Raw genomic sequence first — 12958 nt, 5'->3', positions numbered from 1 at the left:
AACCCAAGAATATGAATATTTTGATCTTACTCAGCCTATTTATGAAGACAATATTCATTCATGTAATTCACTTGAAATGGATGTATAATTCAATTCTGCTTTTGATATTATTGCTTACAGGTAGGTACGTATATGAAATAGCATGAAACAAAGTGGCATTTTGTGAAAACCTAATTCCCTTCTTCCATTATCCAAATGAGGAGAATCGATAGGAAAAATAACGCATTTGAATATCTTCAGATGAACGCCTGCGAACACTTGTCGGATTTCTCTCTATTGAATAAAAACTGCCACAATCTGTCACATGTGATTTACGACAAAATCGCGCTCGCGATTTTGTCAATGGTTTTCATAGATGGCGTGATTTATAAAATAACTAAAATCAGGAATAACTCAAAAATTACTAATGATATGCTAACTTACTCCAAAAGAACAAATTGGGCTCTAATTAGTAGCCTAAAATGCTACAAATTTTAAACGTTTCCGCTAACTTCGTGCTTCAACAAAAACCGAGCTCTGCAATTCTTTGAAGTCGTAGAAGCGCCACATATTATACCATTTTGAAAATGCATAAATATAATCATCGATTTATCCCAAATATGGGAACATCCAGTTTTATATGAATATGAATATTCTTTGAACAAGCAAGCTTTCAGGAATTAGTTCATGCCATCATAGAACAAGTATGCATAATAAATAAAATTCCTACTTTAAAATCCTAATTAGGCTAAAAATATTTTTGAAATATGATGTGGCTTCCTACTACGCCTTCGTAGAATTCATATTTCCATTCGTGAAAAAAATTATTTTTCTATACTTATGGAATCATGAAGCTGCTGTAGACTAGGACGAAAAACTTATAGCTTCGAAGAAAGAGAGAACTCTGTTTTTTCGAGCGAATTCAGATTTTATAACAAAAAATCTTATTTCCAACAGTTTTTCAGACAAGTGCTTAGTGCGTAGTGCTCGCAAAATCGAATTACTTCCTCAAAGTGCATATTGATCGCGAGCCTTTTGTGAAAAATCGGTGCTTAGTGCTCGATACTCGGGAGCACATTTTGTCAGTGCTCGGTATTACTGCTCGAAGCACTTTTTTCAGTGCTCGGCACAGGTCTGGTGAACCGTTACTAGGGCTTATGCAAAATTCAGAAGGAATCGTGAATCTAGAAAATAAAATGCAACACTTCTGCATAAACCTTCAAAACAACATTTTCTAGCTTATCTCTATTGTCCTATTGGATCGAATTCTTCCTTTTTCGAAAATATTGGAAAACTATTTTTTTTCTTCAGCTAATCTTAACCAAGCAGCTAATAACTGCTCATTGCCTGGATGGGTGACCACAATGATGATGAATTTGAGTAAACTCGCCAAAAGTTCCTGACCCATGCCCATGCCCATGCCCATGCCCATGCTTTTTTACAATTATTTCCGAAATAAACTTTTCACAAAACGCAGCCTGAAAAGATTTCTGTACAGCTTTGAATTTTCGTTTCGCTTTGCATTGATATTCTATGATTAAGGAGTTCCCACTGTTTGAGAACAGGAAGAGACTAAGCAAATCTCCAGTCCTTTCTGAATATGCTTTATGACATTAGGACAGGTGACTGCATAGCAATAAGTCCCGATTTTCGATTCTGGTCGAACTCCCGCATCGTCGGAACATAAATTCTCACGTCCTGGCAGATTATCGAAGGTACGTGGAATTCGTAAACGCAGAACCAATTTCCGTGGGGACATTTGACGTTGAGTTGCTTCCGAAAAATTGAATCACTAGTTCATTGGATGCCGAATTCTTTATTTTTGTGACGCTACACACGTGTAGGTATAAAGCGATATGGGGATTACATCGGTACGTGGAAAATTGAGTCTGTGATTCCTCAGTTCGTGAAGGATAACCAAGTCAATTGAACGGATTTCGATACACGATACATCAAATCATACTTCATTGTTCCGTCGGAGCTTTTTACGATTTTCTATTCCTAGATAGATAGATAAATCTTCTTTATTTCAAATCTTACAAAGATGTTAATATAAGAAATGAAATGACGTCAAAAAAAGTCTAATTTCTACAAATGCAGACTAATGGAATTAAAATATTCATCTAAATTATATGGTTCCAATCGAACCAGCATTTTTCTTATCAAGTTCTTGAAAGTTCCTACATCATTACATCTCTTAACGTTGTCAGGCAGGTTATTGAACAGTTTAATATACATATAGTATAGACCCTTCTCTGTCATAGTTAATCTGTGTTGTGGAAAAAGAAGATCTAGATTTCGTGTATCATAATTACGTTCCCTATTGAATTGAATATTCCTAATTTACAATTAAATATATCTGGTAACAAAAAATTTAATATTCAATACTAAGAAATTACAAAACGAAAGATGAGTCAAGAAGGTTGTAAGAGAGACTTTTTTTCCTTTATTTTCACTGTCCAGTCGTCATCAAAATGCTCACAATCATAATCTAAACAACCAGCAAAGATTTGCACAAAAGGATAGACAGGTATACAAAACACGGAGGGGCTAGTTGTAGGCTAGGCAGTATATACATAGGTACACAGGTCTGTAGTTTTAAATGTCTCCCCGATCGGCTTTTTTGTAGATTGATATAATTTTGGCGAATTTCAGAGCTGAAGGAAACTTTTCAGTAATGATATAAAGATTTGTGAGGTGCGCTATATGCCTCGAAATTTCGTCAATTACCGCCTTGATAACTTTAACCGAGAGCCGATCAATTCCATTGCTTTTATTATTGGCTGTGACTAGAGTCCCGACTCGGGATCCGTGTCCAGTCCCGACTAACGAAATCAAATGACTCAATTACCAAACAAGTCTCTTGTCCTTACTTGGGATCCTTGTCCATGCAGTCCCGCCATTGTAAAAGAGTTTTGAGGTTATGTTCGCGAATCGTATAATATTAGTTATGAATAGTTGCGAAAAAATTCAAGTAGTGATTGCTTATCAAAAAATAGTGTGGGCTTTTTCAAAATCAAGATTGCAAAGACAGGAGAAATACTATCTTGGAATATGAGAATGGAATGAGCATCGAATTATGCAATTCTAACTGATGAGAAAGTTGAGAATTGCTTAGTGTAAATTGATCCAGAGGAATTGCCAGACAATTTTTGATTCAGAAGTGAACCTCTTCCCTACGGCCATTCTTGACTAAAAAAATTTGATCGAGAAAGGAAGCTGAAAAATATATTTGTGAAATGTATGATATTCTATATGAAATAACGATACAATGCTGCGGCACCTCAATGAAATGTATTTTTGTGTATGTGTATGAAAATTTAGCCAAAAATGTAAAGGTAGTGGTTCTGTTCAAAATATTTCATTTCAAGATTGCTCTTCTTTTCTCTTTATAAATGTGATGATTTGAAAACAAAATATACTTTAACAACATATTTACATGCCCGATTGAAATATAAATCATTTTTTCCATTTGACTGGGCATAGGCTCATGATTTTCGCTACTTCTTTCACTTCTTAATAATTTCAAAGCACCAGTGCAGCGCATCGTTGAATTCGGGACCAAATATCAGTCCCGAATTTAATGACGTCACTCGGGACTCTAGTAACAGCCTTTATTATTTGCGAGTTTTTTCACTCTAGTGGTAACTTCCAGTGAAGTAACGGGTGCGAAAAAGAAAGAATTCTCTATACATAGATGGTTATAGTGTACAATTTTTTATAGGTACTGATGTACCAAAGTGATCCCCCAAGTTTTTTTCTAGTAACAGTTGCCAAATAATCACCAAAGTCATTCACTAGCTTTTTCGGATGAGAATGTTGCGCACTATTTACAGGGTGACTGGTGACGTAAGGGACAACTGCTAAGTGGAGGACCTCAAACTGAATGAGAATTGGGTTCCAAATGTCCCATAAGGGTATTCGTTTCAGAGATATAGGGTGATTTATGAAAAAATGCTAAATCTTCAAACTCCCATATATTCGTTAATATGGTACATTTTTCGCTGATATTTCACAAGCTTGTTCTTATAGACATTCACCCTCAGCACAATAAAAAAAATAGAAAAAATTGCAGGCCCGTATTCAATATTTCAATTTACTTGTCAGGTGAGAAATATCTCACGGTCTATGAGGTAAAATGAATTCAAATAGGAATTTGAGAAGAGCGAAAAAAACTGAAGAAAGATCTGTTCTTTGTTTGAATGATACAAATTTTCTATCGTTTTCATGATATGTTGAAGTCAGAATATTACAATATTTTTATAATTCCATCATGAAATATAATATTCCTGATGAAACAAAAACACTCAATTCGAGTCAAGGATAGTTGATAGTTAGGAAGGGGTTTCATCTCACGGCTCCCTCAAGGACTATTGTGTCCCCTAACAGAGCTGTTCTCACCATCTCGCATAAGATAAGTTTGACTTACTTTATTAACTCCCAGAACTCCTGGTCATTCTACTTATCTGAAAAATGTGGAACAACAATCCACCTGGTATGTGGAATACTATTATATTATTATATACAGAATACTATTTCTATTTTTGTGTTTGAGTATCCAACTATTTCATCACCCTATATAAAACAAATTGTATTTTGATTTTTTTCATGAAATCTAACGATTAATTGATAAAAATGGATTTCAAGATTTGAAGGAATATTTGAAACCAGGCTCATTCTAGCGCCTCGAATTCAGTGTTTGTTCTATCAGAAATATTATTTTTCATGATGTGAATATAAACATATCGTAATATTCTATAGTATACTATACTATACTATACTATACTATACTATACTATACTATACTATACTATACTATACTATACTATACTATACTATACTATACTATACTATACTATACTATTTTATCCTGATTCTCCGTAGGTACCGAAGTTCCCCTCAGAAGCTCTTATTTCAATTTATAATAATAATAATAATAAGTTTATTTTTCTCCAGTGTACAAAAAGAAATACAATTTCTTCCTAAAATTTCTCTTTCAAAGAGTGCTCAAAACACTAGAAAAAATAAACCACAAAATAATACCCATAAAGCTCAAGCAATCAACAAAACGAAAGCTGCGATGAATAGACTCTACCCTCTAATAGGAAGAAGAAGCCACATGTCGAAAGAGACAACATTGAAGATAATCAAAGCCTTTGCTAGGCCTCAACTGACTTATGGATCAGTTGCCTGGGGTTTCGCGGCAAAGAGCCATATCAAAAGAATTCAGGCCACTGAAAACAAGCTGCTACGATGTGCAATAGATGCACCTTGGTTTGTCAGGAAAAGACAGATTTACAGGGACCTAAAGTGGAAAACCATAACGGAATTCATGAGCAGAAAAGCAGAGAAATTATTCGAAACAGCGAAAAACCATCCGAATCAAGAACTCGGATAGTAGTGGACTACGACCCAGAGGAAGACAAAAGGAGAATGCGAATTTACCGAAGAAGACCAAGAGATCAATTGAAAAGAGATTAAAATAAGAACAGAATCTCATTGAAAAATCCAATAAAGTGCTATCCAATAGAGGATAAACTCATCCCAGCACGATAGTGTGTGAAAAGAAAACCGACTAAGAGATGGACGGTTTATAGGCAAATGCCCGGAACCAATATTCAAGAAGCAGTAAAGGGTTTTTAGTGGGTCTCGAGCTCAGGAGAGTTAGAATCCCCCCTCAGGAGAGAATGGTTCGTCTGACTTGCAGATTTTCCCTCTGCTACATCAAAAAAAAAAATAAATCATAGGGGAGCTGAAAACAAGAGTAGGTTGATTAATTGTCCTTCCACTTCCTTGAAATTATTAGATTATAATGTAGAAATTTTATTGGCCAATTAGATTATGTAGGGTTATATGGGCGTAATGAATGAATAAAATGGTACCTGCGGGTAAAGGACGTTGTGGAGGTTCAGAAAAATATGTTTTATGTTTGGTAAAAGTCCGTCGGTTCTCAAGATATTGAAGATTTTCGAATATTCCAAAAAATTCTACCTTTTGCCATTCGTTTCAGTAGCAAGACTCCAAATGAAGGAATATTTACAGACCGTGTTTTGGATGGTAGTTCTGAGTTCTGAATGAATGTGCTAGGACATCCATATCCTTAAAAGAGATCTATCATTTTTATATATGAATTCAGAACAAAAATTAATTAGTTCCAACATTTTCATCGCTCTCAAATTCTTGTAGTACGAGAGCTAGCAACGTCGAAAGAACAAGAATTGATTTTTCAATATGATTCCTTAGACTCGCACTTCTGCCAGCTGGGAGATGTTGCGTTCTCTAGTGCGCAGCGGTCCTTTCTAGGTGAAAAAGATAAAATCATTTTAGGAAGATCTATTTTGGTTGCATCTACTTCGGAACACATTTTAGAATATGAATTTTTCTGGGCAGACGTTTTGGCTGTTGTTGAATGTCTGGCAGACGCCATTCTGGATAAAGAAAATAGTGAAATTTCAAACTATTTCAGGAAGGCTGAAATTTTGATATTATATTATTCAGATATTCAAGAGTAAAACATAAAATTGGCAGATATTAATTCGGTTGCTAAAACAAGGCGATGATCTCAAAGATTCAAAATACTGCTTTGTCGGACAACACTTGCGAAGTGAATGATCCCAAAAGAGCCAGGCTGAAATTTTTCTATTTCAATATATACATGTTCGAGAGTTTACCATGGAATTAGAAAACCCCAATTCGATTGTTAAAGAGACGCCCTCAAACTTTATTTTGGTATATTAATTGTTTTTTTTTGTGAATCAGCTTTACTGAATTCATGTGATTTTTCAATTCGATTACGTGCATTTTCCGAAACGGAGTAACTACTCAGTGAGGTAGATTATCGGCTTGATTATTAAAATTTCAGCATTCCTGAAATAGTTTCTCGACTCTTTTGCGATCATTCTCTCTAAAGTGCCCTTACCAAAAACGTAGTGTGTTGGCGTCAGCCTCCTTTCAACAACCGAATTGGTGTCCGCTGATTCCACGGATAATTTCAGCCTTCCCGAAATTATTTCTGAATTTTTTTCCGACCATACACTTATTCGCAAGTGTACTATCCGATAACGTAGTATTTTGAATCTTTAAGAGCGTCTGCGTTCTTTTAACAATCGAATTGGCGTCTGCCAATTTCATATTTCACTCTTGAATATGTAAATGATATAATATCAAAATTTCAGCCTTCCTGAAATGATTTCTTGACTCTTTTGAGATCATTCACTTCGTAAGTGTTTATGGGATAATGTAGTTTTTGAAAGTTTGGGGAAGTCTGCCTTCTTTTAGCAACAGAATTAATGTCTTCCAATTTAATGTTTAACTCTTGAATATTTGGATAATATAATTTAAAAATTTCAGCCTTTCTGGAATGGCTTGAAGTTTCACAGGCATTTAGTAACGGTCTGTTGAAGAAAAAATTTATATTCCCAATTGTGTTCTGAATTAGATGCAACACAAAATAAATCATACTAAAATAACTGCAATTTTTTTACCTATGAAGGAGCGCTGCGCAACAGAGAGCGCAACTTCTCCCAGCTGGCTTCGTTTTCTATTCTCCAACTCCAATACTCCAACTAATCATATAGGTATTGAAGAATCAGGCTTCCTGAAACTCTTGCAAATACAAGTCATATCAATGTATGGATTCATTTCACTTTGACTTAGTGTCAGACTGCTTATGTGATATTTCAGCGATTATTTTTCAGAAAATAGTTTTGATGACGACCAGGGGAATTCAGTGCAGCTGAATTAATAGAAACAAATATATTAATAGCTCACGATATGCATGGAAACTGTTGAATCTATTATGCAATTTACGAACGGAATTTCCGTATTCTCCCATATGAATAGCTGCAAATATCAATCCGTGAACAGAGCTAATTGCGATGTTATTCAAAGAGATTTCGCTTACAGCATATTGATGCCACACAGAATATTGAATAACATGGTTCATCCCCATTGTGCTTTGATTGAATGTATGAAGTTACATTGTTTAATGGAATCAGTAGGTGAAGTTTCTCTCAATCAAAATTCGTATTGGTATGATTGCTCTTGTAGGAAAATAATGATGAATTGACTGATTTTATTGGTGGAATATAATAATATGAAGTTAATGTAATATGAGATCACATATTTTATTTCCATTAAACTTTTTTTGAATCATTTTCGTTGAAATGGGCGAGTACAGAAATGCTCGCAAACCTTGGAAATATTCGACAACACACTTAAAATAGAAAAGAAATTTCGATTCCTTTTTGTTTTTTTGGTTGTCTCAATCATATATAATAATCCTTGAAAAGGAACCGAATATCAAATTCAAATAATGATATAATATTCACATCATTATTTTGAAGCAACGCTCTGCCATTATTTTGTAGTTTTTTCTGGTTTTCTCCTCAGATTTATGGCTCCGTCACAGAATACCTCTGAAGTGTACTGTGGTGGTATTATTCAATTTTTATTACGTGCGTTCGAAAAAATTCATCATCATGTAGGCTATGAAATATCAATATTGTGCCAACCATAATACTTAGCTTGTGCTGTACTTATTTTCCAGGTGAACTGTTGGCGTTTTGCATTGTTCTATTGAAATTATCAGCAAATTATAAATAGAAGTTAGGAAACAAGAGTAGAATAGAAATATTCTATTAATAAATGTTTCAGCGACTTACAGCGGCTTTCATAAAACTTTGATTGTCCGATCAACAATTTGACATTCACTTGATTTCTGAAACGAAATCACTGAAACCTTTTAATTTCTGAATATATTAAAGAAGTATCAATTGAGAATTATTGAATGAACGTATAAAAGTCATAATTTAATGCGAGAATGATATTCTGAATGATCATGACTGAATTATCCATTGAAAACAAATTGACATCTATTCGTCAATCAAGCGTTGATTTCCGATCAACGGAGGGTAAAAATATGTCAAGAGATGTCAGAACTGTTAGGAGCAAGAAGGGGGACATTTCAATCCACTACTTTGATTAGACAGAAGATTGAAACCTGAAACTCATTCTAATGAAGGCCGTGAAATTCAGGGTCCTCAGTACAATTATGGATTTTCATCAAGTATTGACAACATATTCTGAACTTGAATTTCATTTATAGAAATCGCTTTTATAGCAAATTCTATATTTTTTATATTTCAAAATGTCGAAAAAGTCAAAACTTATGAACTTACTTAATATAAAAAAAATTCAGTTAAACCTTCCACCCTTCGCTAGAAAACAAAATTTTTGCTGCCTCAAATGTACATACTTTTCCATATGAAGGATAGAACTTTGCATAGTATATAATTTGAAATCCAATATAGGCAAAGTAGTGTTCAAGCTATAGCTGCTCACAATTAAGCAACTTTTTGGCCAATTCACTCCATTTTCTGCTGAGCTCATTTTGCATTGGACCATTGAGATATCCCAACTGTTCAAGTATTGCCGATGAACCTTCGATATTTTTATCGTTTGATTTCGCTTTCTTTTTTTGTGTTTCGGTGCCGTCCATGCTCTGCTCCAAGTTGCCTAATATCATTCTGAGTCTCTCGAGATTGCAGGCAACGTTCTCCTCAGTTAAATGAAATATGAGAATATCAAGTTCAGTGTCTGCCAGAACTGATGTAGGAATCGATGAATAAGACTACTTTCAGTAGAGTAGACTGCAATGTTTCGCCCAAGGGAATACCAATTCTCCTTGTTCGTTGTTTCTTTATCGGAAGCTTCTTTTGTATCCATCAATATATAAATTGATATAGAAATACAGTGAACGAATATCTTCTAAGAATTCGTCTTTAGATGAAGGAATATTTTATGAAAATGAATATTTTTTTCGTACATGGATCGATAGTTTCAAGATGATGTAATTTACCATATCTCCAGCAAAAAGGTTGAAGACGTAGTTTTTCATTATCAAAAAGCCATCAGTCGAGTATTTAGTTCCTTCCTTTGCCATATGGAAACTGCCCCCTAGGAAAAATTATAGTTCACTCGCAAAATAACAGGACAGTTCGATTGTGTAAAAACAAACGTTGTATGAAGTTTTACAAATGTGAAATATGACTATCGATAATATTTTTCAAAAGGGCAAAAGGCAATCTGAATTTTTTTACTATTTTCAAAGGGTAAATCAAATTAAACGTGCGTCCGAAATATTCAGTTTTTATATTAGTCCGTCTCATTGTATTCAAGTCTCCATTCTTCCACACAAAATCTGACGAATGTAGATTATGTTGAGAAGAGGAGAAAAGTCCTGTTACAGAATACCTCGCCATTGCAAGCCTGCGCAAGGAATGTATTTGACGAGAAAATTATAATAGGAATGAGGCTCCTTGAAGCCCTCTCAGATACTGGAGTTCATTGGAACTCTGGATCTAGAGGGCGAGCTGTAGATGGCGCAGTGGAATGTAACCCCCTTATCAAACTATAACTATAATTAATGTACTCAATTGGTGGGTACTTGGTACATGTAAATTCCGTGTTTTTCACTACTTTCAAATCGAATAAATCAAATTAGCGGATAGTTTGTTTTTCAAATTATATGTTTGATTCTTCATTTTTAATTAGGATTAGAAGTAATAAATAATTCATCAGAATTTAAGGCTCTAAGGTTCAAGAAACCTACCAAATTTCTTGACCTATGATTCAAATAATATTGTGCTGAAGCCCAATTTTAATGTCGCATGAGAAGTTGAAAAGAACAAGATCAAGAACATTACAGTACAAAAAGTGAACGTTTTTGATACAACTTCAAAACATCAACAATAATCCTGATGAAGGGTATGTAGTGACCTCAAAAAGAGATAAGAATGTGAAATTCGAATTCGATAAGTTTAAACATTTGATCGCTCTCATACAGGGTGTTCCACTAATGAAACAGAGGAAATTATAACTGTAGGGGTCAATGTTTGGCAGAATTTTTTGACGCATGAATTACTCCAAGAATAGCACAACCCAAAAATATTTTCGAATATATCGGCTTTCCCACAAAAGAGGAATGGTGGTTAACTTTAATTTTTCAAATGGAAAATGCTATATTCAGTAGCGTTTTTCAATGCTCTGAAACTTCCTACATGCTTTTGTATACTCTTCACATATTTTTCTTTAATAGTTTTCGAAATATTTGTCATTTTGACCAAAAAATGATACGTGTAAGGGCTTTGTGCGTTGCACATACCAATAAGAGCTTCACATGGATTGAAAGACAAGATTTCAAAGAATCATAGCCAGCTATAATAAAATATCTCATGCATATGAAGTGTCCACAAAAAGACTATCAACATGACTAAGTTCAAATCCATATCTCTTTATTTTTTCAAATGCAAATGTTATTTTTTCATCATCAAAATAATTATTCATTTCACTTCACTTTTTGTCAAATGAATAGTCATTTTAATGATGGAAAAAATCATATGCATAGCAATTGAAAAAATAAAGATAAGTCGATTTGGAATTCGTCATGTTGACAGTCTTTTTGTGGACACTTCATATACACACAATAAAGTATCCCCAGCATATGAAGTGTCCACAAAAAGACTATCAACATGACGAAGTTCAAATCGATTGATCTTCATTTTTTCGAATGCAATGCATATGATTTCTTTCATCATCCAAATAACTAATCATTTTACTTCACTTTTTGTCAAATGAACAGTTATTTTAATGATGAAAGCATATCATATGCAGAGCATTTGATAAAATAAAGATAGGTCGATTTGGAATTCGTCATGTTGATAGTCTTCAGTGGAGACTTCATACGCAGGAGATGCTTTATTATAGCTGGCTATGACTCCTTGAAATCTTTCAATCCATGTAAAGCTGTTATTGGTATGTGCAAGGATTCGTGAGTTATAATTAAAGAACATAGCCTATACAGGTATCATTTTTTGTAGCAAAATAACGAATATTTTAAAAACTGTTGGAGGAAAATATGTGAAAAGTATACAAGACCATGCAGGAAGTTCCAGAGAATTGAAAAACACTACTGAATAAAGTGTGTCCCATTTGAAAAATTGAAATCAAACTTCATTCCTCTTTTGTGGGACACCCGTATAGACAATGGTTGATAAAAAAATTATCAGTGACTTAATCTTCCCCAGTAAAAATGAATCCACCTGTTTCTGGCAAAAAGATTGGTATTTCAATAAAAAAAAATTCAAACAAAATAGGTAATAATGAAAATATTGATTTGGTGCATTACACTTCACTCACTTCTAATGTCCTAATATAATTTGAGAAGAAACACGAAAGTAACTTATTTACTTCAAGGATTCTAGCAAAATCATCCTGAAGAAGAGATTGTAATAAGGACAAAAAGTAAATTGAAATATCTCAAGAAATAACACCCGAAGAGAATTAATACAAAACTCCAAAACTCTATTGTGCGAAAAAAATGAACTGCTCTCTTGACGATCGACCTTCAGGCAGATGCCCGAAATCTACAAAGTAGCAGGTTAAGGAAGGTGAGCACCGCTCTTAGGAGAGCGAGTTGTCCCAGACTGTTCCTTAGAAGAGGTTCATGTTTAACAGAATTTCTCTGCTATAAAAAAACACATGGACATGGCAAATTGACAAAGTTTCAACGCTCACTGCGACGTTAGGTAAATTCATAAGGCCCAGTATGATGATATTCAGAAAAAGGCCCCATAAGAAATTGTCTTGAAGCCTTCAAGAGCAGACGGTAGGTCTTCTAAGAGATTCTTCGTAATTTTTCGCTTTTCATTGTGCAGATTATATTTTGGTACGACAGAATGGCTATTAGTTTACTGAAATGCATCTAGATTTTGTTCTTCCTTTTATCAATTCTAATTGAAAAGTTGCAGAGCAGTTTGGTGCAACAGGGCCCTGTTGCTCTTTTTGATGATATTTTGAGAAATTATTTTTTTTCGGATTGCTCTTAGATCAAACGAACAAGAATCGCAAGCCGTGAAAACCTGCTGTTATGAATCTAAGGAACACTCATCACCAAAAATTGTATGCGAAGCAGCCCTCG

The 12958-nt window shown here is 34.3% G+C and overlaps 1 protein-coding gene across 2 annotated transcripts in view; it reads right to left on the bottom strand.

The window, feature by feature from the left end:
- The window catches only part of LOC123315696 (lachesin-like), a 207571-nt gene that overhangs the window by 107679 nt on the left and 86934 nt on the right, over window positions 1-12958 (bottom strand). The window lies entirely within an intron of this gene.

This window comes from Coccinella septempunctata, chromosome 6, assembly GCF_907165205.1.
Source record: "Coccinella septempunctata chromosome 6, icCocSept1.1, whole genome shotgun sequence".
NCBI classification, from domain to species: domain Eukaryota; kingdom Metazoa; phylum Arthropoda; class Insecta; order Coleoptera; family Coccinellidae; genus Coccinella; species Coccinella septempunctata.
The sequence above is the reverse complement of the archived record's forward strand: the minus strand, read 5'-3'. Positions and strand labels throughout refer to the sequence as shown.